Source organism: Palaemon carinicauda, chromosome 34, assembly GCF_036898095.1.
Source record: "Palaemon carinicauda isolate YSFRI2023 chromosome 34, ASM3689809v2, whole genome shotgun sequence".
NCBI classification, from domain to species: domain Eukaryota; kingdom Metazoa; phylum Arthropoda; class Malacostraca; order Decapoda; family Palaemonidae; genus Palaemon; species Palaemon carinicauda.
Window position 1 is genome coordinate 30,570,150 of NC_090758.1, and position 7,500 is coordinate 30,577,649.

Below are 7,500 nucleotides of genomic sequence, written 5' to 3' on the forward strand. Positions count from 1 at the left end.
TCTTTGATACTACCGACACAGAAAACAACATCAACAGAAAATAACACATCAACATCGTCTTGGCTAGTAAATCCTTGATCTTTATGTTGGTGCTTGTCCAATTACCTAAAAGAAAACAGAATCATTCTCTCTCTCTCTCTCTCTCTCTCTCTCTCTCTCTCTCTCTCTCTCTCTCTCTCTCTCTCTCACACATGAGCCACTTTGGCCTGCCTGTACGTTTGTCTGTAGTTAATTGCCCTTCTTAACGGAATGTGTCTATCTAGACCATATCATTTATATATATATATATATATATATATATATATATATATATATATATATATATACATATATATATATATATATACATATATATAGTTATATATAGCTAAATATATATATATATATATATATATATATATATATATATATATATATATATGTATATATATATATATATATATATGTTTATATATGTATATATACATATGTATATATATACATATATATATACATATATATATATATATATATATATATATATATATATATATATGTATGTATGTATGTATATAAATATATATATATATATATATATATATATATATATATATATATATATATATATATATATATATATATATATATATATATATATTAATAAACACATTTATATTTATGAATATATATGTCTGTGTATGTGTTTGCTTGTGATTGTGTGTAAGCAAGTGTGTTTATTTCTTTCGCCTCCTATTGTGGCTGTTCTTTGGGGAAACTTCTATAATCAATACGATTATTTTTCTTTTTCATTTGTTTCTTCATTAGTATTCCTAATACATTTTGTTATATGCTTGAATATATCACCTCTCTCTCTGTCTGTCTGTCTCTCTCTCTCTCTCTCTCTCTCTCTCTCTCTCTCTCTCTCTCTCTCTCTCTCTCTCTCTCTCTCTCAGAAAAAAAATTAAACCAAAAATGAAAAAAAGAAAGAAAAAAAAAGTCGAGTATATACCACGATATGCACAAAAGGCCCCAAGATATGAAGCCTTTCAACCCAAATATGCACAATTAGAGCCCAACTACAAAGAATGCATCTATAATGCCAGGGGTTGGTGCAGATATGGGGATAATTGCAGGTATACACACAAAAATAGATATGAAAGCGAAAGAGCAAATATAATGGAAAATTTTAATTATTTAATGGCCGAATTTCTCGAAATGAAGAAAAGAACATCATATCAGAACAGGAAGGAAGCATGGGAGAATCCCTATCATTACCAATATTAAATAATAGGGATTAAACACAAACCATAATAGTGATGAATCTACAGGGTTTAGTCACGAGTAACTCCAAAAGAAAACTTGAAAAAATAGATATATTAAATATAATTGAAACATGGTATTCCCAAGAGGCTGCCAGTGACGACCAGATAAAGGATTTCCAAACATATAGATCTGACAGAATAAATAGGAATCAAGGGGGAACTGCAATATAAGGAATAGACATAAATCAAGGAAAAGTGTGTGAAAAATACAGCAACACAGAATGTGAATTGATTGCGGTAGAATTTGTTTATGAAAAATTATTGAGTATTATAGTTTACAGACCCCCAAATACTAAGGAGTTTGACATGATAATAGAAAAAAATAGATGATATACGTAGAAACCATAAAGACTGGAATATACTCCTATCCGGATATTTCAACTTTCCTTTTGTGGATTGGAAAGAACGGATTGAAGAAAGTGGTTGTATATATACATATTTAAAAAAAGTAATTTTAGCACAGAAGATAAGAGACAGTTTGAAAAGCTTCAAGATATGCTATTAGAACATAATAGGCAACAAATAAACCACATTTCAACAAGAAAGGACAAAGTCCTAGATTTAGTATTTATGAATGAGTTAAATTATGTTAAAAAAATAATAGTGTATAACACCAAAGTTTCATACCACAATGTCATAGAATTATTAGTCCATTCCAAAGCAAGCTAACGCAGAGGTAAACAAAGTGCAAAATGATGGGAAGGATATGGAAAATAGAATTTCTATGGTAAGAATATAAAATGGTCAGAAATAAATGAAGAATTGAACAAAGATTGGGAAAATATATTAGTAAATGATAATATACAAGTAAATACGTATATATTGTACAAAATACTGGAGAAAATTGTTGAAAAGTATGTATGGAAAGAAATAAATAAACATCACACATGCATACCAAGAGACAGAAGGATCTTATTTAAGAAAATTAGAAAGTGTAAGAAAAATCTTGCAAAAGAAAAAAATATGTTGAAAATGATGGAAATAAAAAGTAAGATAGAAAATGCAGAAAAAAAAGATTATACAATCGAAAGAAAATGAAAAAAAAGGGAACTTAGAAGAGAGGACACTTCAAAATATCAAGAAAAACACCAAAGTACTTTACTCCAATGCACCAAAGATGAATAAAGAAAGATTAGAAATAAGCCTTCTAAGAATTGAAGGACGGTTAACAAATAAAAACAAAAAAGGAAATATGCAACATATTAGCAGAAAAATATAGGAGTGAATTCACGCCAAGAATTGCGAATGAGAATGATGAAACAGAAATGAGAGAAAAAAATATTGAATATCTAACGGATATAGATATTAATGAAGCAGATATTGTGCAGGCTATAAGCGAAATTAAAAATAGATCAGCAGCCGGGCCAGAAGGAGTTCCAGCAATTTTGTTGAAAAGGCTACACACACTATCGCGAAGCCGCTTGCAATACTGCTAAGACAAAGTGTACATTTGAGCGAGATATATGTTAAACATAAATTGGATTATATAACCCGTATTTTCAAAAGTGGATCGAGACTAGAGGCAAGCAATTATAGACCTGTTAATCTAACATCACATATTATTAAAGTGTATGAGAGGGTAATAGAAAAAGAAAATAATGAATCATTTGGTTAGAAATAATTTATTTAATATAGGTCAACATGGTTTTGTGCCCGGAAAAAGTACACAAACCCAACTGATAGCTCACTATGAAAACATATATAAAAATATGATAAATGAAAAAGACACAGATGTGGTATATCTAGATTTTGCAAAAGCCTTTGACAAGGTAGACCATGATATATTAGAGAAAAAAATGAGAAAGCCTAATATTAAAGGATAGAAAGGAAAATAAATAAAAGAATTTCTACAAAACAGAAATGAGATAGTGTTTGCAAATGACGAGAAATCAGATGAAGCTCAGGTGATATCTGGCGTGGCACAGGGTACGGTATTAGCTGCACTGCTGTTTGTTATTATGATCTCAGGCATAGACTGTGATGTTAAAAACTCTGTAGTGAGAAGTTTCGCCGATGACACAAGAATAAGTAGAGAAATTACTTGTGATGAAGATAGGAACTCATTACAAAGAGATCTAAACAAAATATATGAATGGGCGGAGATAAATAGGATGGTATTTAACTCCGATAAATTCGAATCAATGAATTATGGAAACAGAGAAAGAATGATATATGTATACAGGGGACCTAATAACAAGACAATCACAAACAAGGTAGCAATTAAAGACCTTGGTGTAATGTTAAACAGGAATATGTTATACAGCGACCAAATAGCAACACTGTTGGCTAAATATAAAGCAAAACAGGGAATGCTATCCAGACACTTTAAAACAAGAAAAGCTGAACACATGATTATGGTGTACAAAACTTTTGTACATAGTACACTCGAGTACTGCAATGTGATATGGTACCCACACTACCAAAATGATATGCACTAATAGAGAGTGTACAAAGGTCCTTTACTACTAGAATAGAAGTTAAAGACCTTGACTACTGAAAAAGACTGCATTTTTGTTTTAAATTGTACAGTCTAGAAAGGAGAAGAGAACGATACATGATAATACAAGCATGGAAATAAATCGAAGGAATTACTGAAAACACCATAGAGCTGAAAACATCAGAAAGAGCAAGCCGAGGTAGATTAATAGTGCCCAAAACTATACCAGGAAAACTCAGGAAGGAGCACAGGACATTAATCTACTACACACCAGCATCGATAATGCAGTGACTATTTAAGGTGCTGCCAGCTCATCTAAGAAACATATTAGGAGTGAGCGTAGATGTGTTTAAGAATAAGCTCGATAAGTACCTAAGAAACATCCCAGACCATCTAAGACTGGAAGATGCAAAATACACCGGAAGATGCATAAGCAACTCTCTGGTGGATATACGAGGTGCCTCAAACTGAGGGGCCTTGGGGAACCTAAAGAGAATAAGGCAATAAGGTAAGGTAAGTCTCTCTCTCTCTCTCTCTCTCTCTCTCTCTCTCTCTCTCTCTCTCTCTCTCTCTCTCTCTCGTACACAATCGAAATTTCCTATCTAATTGAACAAACATATAGAATCCCCCTATCAAAATAGCCCAATTTCCCAAAACATTTAAAAGATTAAAAAGATTCCCCTAAATGTTTCAAAACCTGCAACAGAAAGAAATACTACTCGAAACTTTTTTAAACGTGTAACTAATACATACTGGTAGATTTAACGTTTCAAAGAATTTATATTCCAGAAGATTCAACGTTTCGATACATTTAATGAATATAGATTGAACATTTCGAAAGTCTTAATTGATAGAAATATTCATCGTTTCGAAAAGTTTACTTGATGGAAATAATCAACCTTTCAAAGCGTTCACCAGATGAATATATTCAACGTTTTAAAACTCTTCATGGATAGAAATATTCAACTTTTCTAAACGTTTAATGGATAGAAAGAGTCCATTAAATATTTGGAATTATTCAACATATAAAGAAATTCCCAAAACATTTTGAAACCTTGAACATACAGAAATATTCCCGGAAACGTTTCAAAAATTTCATCAAAGAGAAAATTCCGTAAAGTGTTTTGAAACGTTCAACAGCTATCAAGATTCCCTTCAATATTTCGAAATGTTCAACAGATAGAATGATTCCCCGAAATGTTTTGAAACGCTGAACAGACTTATATATTCCCCAAAACGTTTCAGAGCGTTCAATATATAGAAATATTCCCTAAATTATTTACAAATATCTATCAGATAAATAGATTCACTGAAACATTTCGAAACGTTTGAGTTATATCTCATCTGTACACAAACTTTATTAATGCAATTCCATATTCGATTAGGAAACCCTACCGAAGGATATTGTTTCTGTGATGTAATTATATGAATCTAAATAGGCTATTAAATATACCTATATATGCATCAAAATATTCTCAAATATATGGACCTACTTATTTCATATTTTGTTATTATAACATTTAGAGACAAGAACAAAAGATATAAATCTTTGCAGTTTGTTTATATTTATATATATATATATATATATATATATATATATATATATATATATATATATATATATATATATATATATATATATATCTATATATATATATATATATATATATATATATATATATATATATATATATATATATATATATATATATATATATATATATATATATATATATATATATACACATATATATATATGTATATATATATATATATATATATATATTTATATATATATATATATATATATATATATATATATATATATATATATATATATATATATATATATATATATATAAACATATATATACATATATATATATATATATATATATATATATATATATATATATATATATATGTGTCTAATTATATATATATATATATATATATATATATATATATATATATATATATATATATATATATATATATATATATATATATATATATATATATATATATATATATATATATATATATATGTATATATATATATATATATATATATATATATATATATATATATGTATATATATATAACTTAATTATAAAAAATATATATATGTATATATATACAGTATATATATATATATATATATATATATATATATATATATATATATATATATATATATATATATATATATATATATTACTTTTCAATATTGTAACATTTACACCTCAAACAATCATATACAGTTGGTACACAATTCCCTTATTCCCTCGTAAGGTTAAGTATATAGATATATTAACAGACAGAGAGACAGATAGATAGCTAGGTAGATAGATAGATCTTCACTGCAACTCCTGAGACGCTTCAGCAGACATTATCAATATCAGTAACATGTTCATGTTTATTGGCTAAATAAGTAGTCATTGAATAAACTAAGTGAAATATAGAGGAAAATGTATTGTATTGAGCCAAATTGGCCAATGAGCCTTGAGGTTTTCTGACCGAGAATAATGATATCATAGTCAGCCATCCACCTCAATCACTATTATCGTTTTCTGTTTCTTGCAAATAATGTGATACCGGAATAAAGAAAACGTTGAATCTATATTACACTGAAATAATTTAAAATGTGTACAAGTCCTTGTACATATTTTTTCAGTATTTAGATACAAGAAAATTATATGCAGAATTAGTTCATAACTGAAAAATATGAGCACTAGAAAAATACTGTGTTGTGTAAGAAGAACCATAATTGCTTAACTACCTGATTTCTTTGATTCATTGTTTATCTCTAACATGGCAAGGTTTTTAGGCATTCTTTAATTCAGTTTTAAAACTTTGCATTTCTCCTATGTCTTTTCTATTTAACCGAAACTAGGAAAATCAATCATTTTAAGTACTGTCAGATGTGGAATAGGTAAACATAATTAGCTGTCTTAGCCATAGGCTTCTGCATTATGATACTTCCCCCGTGTTGGTAGGACTTCAAACTCCCTGATTTGAGAGGGACAACGGAACGCATTTTAACGAATATTGCAAGCGTATAATCCGGGTCTGAATTAGAGCCAATCCTCACGCGAACTCGGCAAGTATTGTTATCTGACTATGTCCTTACCTACCTTCCTGTTACCACTCACCCATACCTATCTTATACGTGCTATTACCGCTTTTCCTTACCCTTCCTGTACTTGCTGATAATACTTATCTTTACCTACCCTGTACTCGCTGTTAGCAATTGTCTTTACCTATCCTGTACTTGCTGTTACTACTTCTCTTTACCTATCCTGTAGTCGCTGTTAGTAAATGTTTGTACCTATCCTGTACTCGCTGTTAGCAGTTGTTTGTACCTATCCTGTACTTGCTGTTACCACTTGTCATTGCCTGTTATACTTGCTGTTACCAATTGTCTTTACCAATCCTGTACTCGCTGTTACCACTTGTCCTTACCTATTTTGTACTCACTTTATGACTTGTTCTTACTTACCCTGAACTCGCTATTACCCCTTGTCCTCACCTATCTTATATGCACTGTTACCAATTGTCTTTACCTATCCTGTAATCACTATTGCCACTTGTCCTTAGCTATCTGGTACTCGCTGTTACCACTTATCCTTACTTATCCTGTACTCATTGTTATCACTTGTCGTTACCTATACTTTGTTTGTTGTTACAAGTCGTCATTGCCTATCATGTTCTCACTGTTACGACTTGTCCTTACATATCCTCTATGCACTGTTACCATT